We start from the raw sequence: 8,540 nt of genomic DNA, 5'->3' as shown, positions 1-8,540 counted from the left end.
TGGTGAAATTACAAACAGTTAAGAAATAAAGTCACTAGTGCTATCAGAAGAGCAAAGCACTCATTCATAGATAATTGCATATCAAACAAATCTGACAAAAATGCTATTTGGTCATCTATGCAGCAATCTCTACCAGACAAGAAGAAGACATGTAATAGTATTCCACGAATTCGTTTAAATGACGACGTAGTTCATGACCATAAGCAAGTCACAAATGAATTTAATGATTATTTCATTTCAGTCGGTAAAAAGATACAGGCTGAAATAAACGAACAAACTCAGGATATGACATATGAAAAATATTGGCCTAATACATATGACGACGAATTTAATTTTACTCAGGTCTCTGAAAGCACTGTTTTAAAGGAGTTAAAATGCATCTCTGATAAAAAAGCAACAGGTCCAGATGAGATACCGGCTGTGATTATCCGAACGATAGCACCACTCATTGCAAAACCTCTGAGTCAAATCATTAACATGTCATTGATTCAAGGAATTGTACCCCATCAATGGAAAATTTCTCGTGTAACCCCAATTTTTAAGAAAAAGGGAGATAAACAAGAAAAAAATAATTACAGACCGATATCAGTGATGCCCATACTTGCAAAAGTGATCGAAAAGATTGTCTTTAAACAAATGTATGAGTTTTTGAACACTAACAATTTACTGTGCAATAATCAATCAGGTTTCCGACCAAAATATTCCACGACTACTACTTTATTAAACCTTACTGAAGATATACTGCATAATATAGATAACGGTTGCATCACTGGAATTGTCATGCTTGATTTACAAAAGAGCATTTGATTGCATAGATTATGGAATTCTACTAAAGAAATTAAGTTTCATAGGTATGTCCTCCAGAGTTATAAAATGGTTTAAAGATTACCTTACAGGAAGGAAACAGTTTGTTACAATGAATGGTATAAGTTCAGATACAAAAGAACTCACCTGTGGAATTCCACAGGGCTCCATATTGGGGCCTATGCTCTTTTCGATATATGTGAATGACCTATCAAATTCAGTCAAGGAAAGTAAGGTGTTAATGTATGCTGATGACACCTGTATGTATTTTAGTAACGATAATATACTGGATATCATATCAACATTGAACAAAGATCTTCAAAGTTTATGAGTATTTGAACTGCAACAAACTGAAACTAAATGTCGGAAAATGTGAATTTCTTTTGATAGGTACCAGGAACAAGCTTAGTAAAAGTGATCAAAACGCATATTTATTAGTAGAAGGCAAACCTATCCGTAGGACTTCATCATGTAAATACCTTGGCATGATAATTGACGAAAATTTAAGTTGGAATTTGCATGTTAACGAAGTAAGAAGAAAGGTTATGTATAAATTATTCTTACTGAAGCGAATTCGTCCAATAATTACACAACATCAAGCAGAAATATTCTTTAAATCGATGATTCAATGCCACTTTGATTACTGCGACATAATTTACTCTAACACAGGAGTTACGAACTTACGGAAATTACAGATATTACAAAACAAAGCTCTTAGAACAGTACTTAGGAAAGAACCAAGATTTTCTTCAGATCAATTGTTATCCAGTTTAAAACTAGATAATCTTGCAGTCAGAAGAAGCAAGAGAGAATTAACAATGATGCACACAATTTATTATAATGATGCCCCAAATTATTTGTTGTGTATGTTTGAAAGATATATTCCACGATATGGAACCAGATATTCTTCTCACAATTTTTCAATTCCCAAAAGTCATACAAATTATAAATTAAGGAGCCTTACCTTTAGGGGATAAAAACTATGGAACTCACTTCCAGAAAATATAAAAAATATAGATAACATAAATATATTTAAGAAAAGCATAATTGCACATTTCAGATCACCTGCACATCCCTTTTCTTTTTAAGTATCCTGGATCTCGGGGGGGGGGGGGGTTCCGTAGGTTCGTAACCCCGGTTATTATTATTTTTTTTCATATATATAATTTCGTTATTACTTCACCTCTATGTGATTTATTTTCATTGCAAAATTTCGTTTATCGTACTTCTTTGATTTTATAAGTCATTTGCCTTATTTTTGTCCTATTCATATTGTAAATGAATCTTCATTGTTATTGTTGTTTTTTATTGTTTTATTTTTATGCATTTTCTCTACTTTTGTTTATCATCAAATAATTTGTTTATATATGTTGTTTCATATGATTTTTACCTTTGCACGGACTCACAGAAGAACAGCCAGTAGGCTGAAGTGGGTATGCCGTGATTAAATAAATAAATGAAAAAAAAATTACGTAATGTACGTAACGTGTCCTATCTTGAAAAAGACATCCTTTTTATGTGTTTTTTTTTTGGTCCCGCATGGTATCCACTCGTCAATTAAAGCCCCCCCCCCCAGATGTTATGTAATATAAAATGCATAGATATTTATCTTTAATGCGGTTTGTGATGACTTCTTTTTGTGTTCTTTTTAGGAACGGGTGTGAAATGATTTGTCTATTGATATACTAGTACTGAAGGTATACAGTAATGACCATTTTCAGTTGACATTTCATTGATTTTTAGTACGATATGTAGGAAAGCTGTTCGTATATGACGTCACAAATCAAATGATTAATATTCTAATAACTTTTTTTATTCTTTTATGGACTTTTCTCAAGCATTCAGCAATGTGTTTTATCATTTTGCACTGCTATATATTTTTACAATCAACTTTTTGTCAAGGTGAACTATCATTTAAGCATACCACAGAGGCGGGCCCATGCCCACCCCCCCCCCCCCCTTCTGAGAGCCGTACTAATATTTTTAGTCTTTTTTGTGTGTGTTAATTATAATTTTTCACAGCATGCCTCCCTCCCCCCCACCCGAATTGAAATTCTCATTTCTGTTTCTGGTTTTGGCTCGGAAAATCAAACGCGTCTTCTTGTTTTCCTTTTCCGTTTCGACATCAGAAAAAAAGGAATTTTCTGATTGTATCGCCGTCATGGTACGATTAGATACTAGTACCTTGATTATTATAACACCGCCTTCTCAAAATCAACGGGACATCACACACTCAAACGAGCGACCTTTGGGCCTTGCTATAAGGGGGGCACCCGGCCAAAGCAAAATTTACGACTTTGTGGTAAATGGTTACTTAATTCCGATAAATAGTTACTTTAACCTGTGCCCTGTACTCAGAGAAAATCTTATAAAGGCTTAATCATGAAAATATTGTTGGATTTATTAAACTTTATCAAAATTTTTATGACAGAGGTGGTGTGATGGTTGCACAAACTCTTGGGAGTTGGAACAGTATTTGCACTAAAAAGGCGGACTTTATAACCATGTTATAAATCATTGTTTTATCAAGTCCAGAGCCGGGTTCCACATCCAGAGTGGCACCAATATTCCCTACGATTTCCATATTCCATAGTTTATTCTTATATTTGTTTTCAGTTTGTTCAATTTCATGACAATTATAGAATTATATCCCTCTTATCACACCATTCAAATGTTGTTTTTTTTTTTTTTGTGTGTGTGTGTGTGATTCTTCTCTTTAACCCCCCCCCCCCCCCGGAAGCTTAGGCCTGTTGGCGCAATTGAATTTGTAAGAAATGAAGCATTTTCATTTAGTTTAACCATGTAAATGGATACCTCGTCTCAAACACACTATGCACAGGTGACATTTACTCTGGGACCGTCTCATAAAGTTGTTCGTAAGTTAGGAGTGACTTGAAGAACGACTGGTGATCCTTCCTTGTGGTACACGATATTCACCATTAAATGTTTATTGGCTATTATTTAGCGCGTAAGAAAGGTTCACCAGTCGTTTTTAAGTCGCTCTTAAATTACGAACAGTTTATGAAACACCCACCTGGGGCCTGTTGCATGAAAATTATTACCTGAGTTTTTTGGGGGTTCAGAATAATGTACAGATTAGGATTAGGGGTTTAATTAGTTATGGAGGTGAATTGGTATTATGTTTGACTTAAAGAGAAGTCCATCCCAACAAAACGTTGATTTGAATAGAAAAAAAGTAAAATCTAACAAGCATAACACTGAAAATTTCATCAAAATCGGATGTAAAATAATAAAGTTATGACATTTTAAACCTTTGATTAATTTCACATAACAGTTATATGCACATCCTGGTCAGTATGCAAATGAGACTATGATGTCATCCACTCACTATTTCTTTTGTATTTTACTATATGAAATATGGAATATTATATTTTTCTCCTCATTGTCGATTGGAACAACAATTAATTCCTCCCTGAACACGTGGAATGGGCATTGATTAATACTATATGGTTCAGTCAAGTTGGTCCTTATTGTCAAATCTATAAAAAATGAAATATTATATACTAGTAATTAAAACAATAAGAAACAAAAGAACTAGTGAGTGAGGGACATCGACTGTCTCATTTGAGTTGTACATTTCACTGTTTTGTGAAAAATAAGCAAAACTTTAAAATGTCATAACTTTCTTATCTTACATCCGATTTTGATGAAATTTTCTGCCTTTTGCTAGTTTGATTTTTCTCTATTTATTCAAATCAACATATTTCCGAGATGGACTTGACCTTTGACCATTGAATCGTAGCAATCGTCGCCGGAGCAAATGCCACAAAATCAATGCAGATGCATACCCTCATCCTCCCAATGAATCATGATCTAGTGGTTATGACTCGCATCTCATAATCAGTGGGTCACGAGTTCAAATCCTACCCCAGGTTGGTGTTTCATAAAGCTGTCTCTAAGTTATGAGTGACTGATTACCCTTTCTTGGGACCTAAATCAACACCAATGAAAATGGTGTCGGTCCACTAGAAATTTGATGGACCGACACACGACCCTCTGATTAGGTGATGGTCCGAGGTCCGAACCGCTACACCACAATGCTTCCATATTCACATCTTTCCCTCCCAATCACCCCTCCCCCCCCCCCCACATACTCTCATGTGCTTTTCACACTGCACTTTTTGTCCTTAACCCCGGGATTTTGGTGGGGCTAAGGGGGTTCTTAGCCCCACCAATTTCCCGGGATTAAGCTTAGCCCACTTTGTTTTCACACTATGTTTTAGCAAAGTGGGCTAACACGGTAAATAGTACGGTACGATCTGGCCCTGCAAAAAAGCAGGGTTAGCCGGCTTATTGTGGTGCTAGCACCACAATTGCGGTGTTAAGAGATGCAGTGTGAAATGAAAAAAGCTCAGGAAAAGTGGGGCTAAGCATTAGCCAATCACAGTAGTAGAAATGGCACATTATTCATTAATCGCTCTCTGTCTGGTAAAATCATCAATATTCATGAGTTGTGTGATACTAGTAGTCTGTGGTAAGGCATTAACCCAGGCTAAGCAAATAGTATGGGGTTAAGAAAGACAGTGTGAATCGAAAAAAAAGAAGATAATATGGGGTTAAGGATAGTCCGGGGTTAAGGACAGTATGGGGTTAAGGAAATGCAGTGTGAAAAGCATATCACATTCTCTCTCTCTCTGGTGCTTTACACTTTACAACACTGAATCATGGATAAACATAACAACTCCTTTAAAACTACAACAACTAAGTCATTAAAAAAATTGCACATATTTAATCATCATCAAATTCATCCTTATGGAGACAGGTTACATGGCTATTTCCTATTCAATTTCTGACAATCAAAAATGAAACTTTGTTGTATTGGATGAATATGGAATGAAATACTACAAATAGTTTTTACTTGCATTATTCGACTAGAATTATGAAACAAGGTGGTTCATGAACCACGGGTCTTGCCTGAAATCGTGATAGATGAAATCTGCAATATAATATCAACCTCATGAACACATGTGTGATATTACTCAATGGTTATTTCTATCAAGTGTAAAACACCTGAAGCAGAAATTTTTAAAATAGAGCAAGTTGTAAAAAAACTTGACCTTTGGACCACTAGATGACCTTTGACCCCATCATCCTCATGAACACACATGTAGTATTACCAAAGTATCATCTGTACCAAGTATGTGACCTTAATTGATGCAGAAATAAAGATATAAGAGCAAGTTGAACAAAAACTTGACCTTTGGACCCCTAGATGACCTTTGACCCAAATTCCCATTATTGACACACATATGGTATTACCCAAGGATATTGTACCAAGTGTCAACATAATTGATGAAGAACTAAAGAAATGAGAGCAATTTGAACAAAAACTTGACCTTTGACCCCATCACCTTCATGGACATACATGTGGTATTACCCTAGGATCATATGTACCAAGCACCAACATAAATGAGAGCAAGTTGAACAAAAACCTTGACATTTTTGTAACAGACATGACCTCATATTATTCGACCTTTTGACCCCATCATCCTCATGAACATACATGTAGTATTACCCAAGGATCATATGCACCAAGTATGTGAACTTAATTGATGCAGAAATAACGATATAAGAGCAAGTTGAGCAAAAACTATAACATTTTGGAACAGACTAACAGACCAACCAGAAAAGTGCTCTCTAGGTCTCTGCCGAACTTCATTCTAGCAAGACACAAAAGGGGTCATCACCTCAAAAAGCCAGTTCGTAGTTCCTTTCTGCGCATGATCAAAAGATTCTGTGCATGATCAGAGGAAGGTCATTTGTACTAAAATGACATGGTGGTTTAAAATCTAATGAGATAAGCACCAAATTTGATGTCTTGATTATTGATATATTCTTTTGAATTGCGGTTTTCATTTACATCCACAAAAAACAACAATGCCTCCACTAACGAATGGTATTTCAGTTTGCCAAAGTACATTGTGGAACATGCTATGTAGTAGACTTGTTAAGAGGTTGAACGCTGCATTTTTGAGTACAAATATCCCACTTGGCACAAATTTTCCTTGAGTCCAAAGAATCATCCAAAGAGACAAGCTGTATCTATGCAAATAAGCAAGTAATTTGCATAAATTTGCATATTATGTCGATATAGCGAAAACAAGTATTTAATAATATATATTTAACCAGAACTGCCCTAAAATTGGAAATAAAGACTTTGGGTAAGAAAGGGAAGAAAATTGTCATAAAATGATTGGGATATTCTTGTTTATTATTACCTAATTTACATAAATTATGCAAATTATAATTTAAAACAGAGTATTCTTATTCATGAATCCTAAACTGTTTTATAAATAACGGCAATTAATACACAATGTCAACATTCTACATGAAAGAGAATATATTAGCGAAAACATCGATATGCTTCATGACAGTATTAGTGTCTTAATTTGCTCAGAAAGATCAGAGGGCAAATATATCAAAATGTAAGAGGTGATATTGCGCTAAAACGAGACCAAAACAACCTCTATGTCACAGTCACACTCACGAATCGGACAATAAAGCGACCAATGGTATGTCATTCGAGATAGAACAATCCCAACACAATGGCCCGAATTCACAAAGGTGGTTTTAAAAACCCACGGTTGAGTCCATGGTTTATGCAGATTTCCTGTATAAATTATGCTTAATTTAGCGCGTATCGGGCGCGTGTATAAAACATGTCCAATGCTGATGCGCGCTTTTGTCACAGTGCGCCAAATTGACGCCTGTTGTCGTGGTTATCAACTCTTCAAACAGTGGACTCATGAATAAAAACAGTGGACTCATGAATAAAATAGCGTTGATAACCACGGCAACAGGCGTCAATTTGGCGCACTGTGACAAAAGCGCGCATCAGGAGTGGACATTTTTCATACACACGCCCGATACGCGCTAAATTTAGCGTAATTTATACATGAAATTTGCATAAACCATGGACTCAACCGTGGGTTTTCAAAACCACCTTTGTGAATTCGGGCCAATAGATTCCATCGGCTTCTCGTATTGCTTTTGTTGGTGTGTCTGCCACACCGTAATTTATGATATATACGGGCAAAATGCATTTCGGTATCGATAAAACACTATTTGTTTTATTTGTTCTAATTTGTTTCTCTTGGAAAATTTACAGGAGAAATTGCTTTGCAGGTTACTACTTTAATGAAGCTCTGGCACTTGAATCATGACGACTGTACCCTACCTCAATCCATATTTCAACTTTATTAAGATATATAACTTTTGGAGACCCCAAAGTGGCAAAACTGCATTACCCCGGCATTCCCGCTACTTTACAAAACCAGTTTGACTTGTATTATGGACTTGGAAAAGACACATGTATGAGACATCAGTTAACATGATTCCTGAAGAAAGATTTTTTTTTTTGTTTATTTAAGGATGTTCAGGATGTTCAGTGATACTTGATTACTCTTATGTACAAGTTTCATGAATCAGATCCATAAAGTTTCAAAGTTATGATGGTAATTCATCAGATACACCCGATTCGGCCAAAGTTCATTGACCTTTGACCTTGGTCATGTGACCTGAAACGCGCACAGGATGTTCAGTGATACTTGATTACTCTAATGTCCAAGTTTAATGAACTAGACCAATAAACTTTCAAAGTTATGATGGTAATTCAACAGATACTCCCGATTCGGCCAAAGTTCATTGACCCTAAATGACCTTTGACCTTAATCATGAGACCTGAAACTTGCACAAAATTTTCAGTGATGCTTTAT

Source organism: Lytechinus variegatus, chromosome 5 (assembly GCF_018143015.1).
Source record: "Lytechinus variegatus isolate NC3 chromosome 5, Lvar_3.0, whole genome shotgun sequence".
Lineage (NCBI taxonomy): Eukaryota > Metazoa > Echinodermata > Echinoidea > Temnopleuroida > Toxopneustidae > Lytechinus > Lytechinus variegatus.
The sequence above is the reverse complement of the archived record's forward strand: the minus strand, read 5'-3'. Positions refer to the sequence as shown.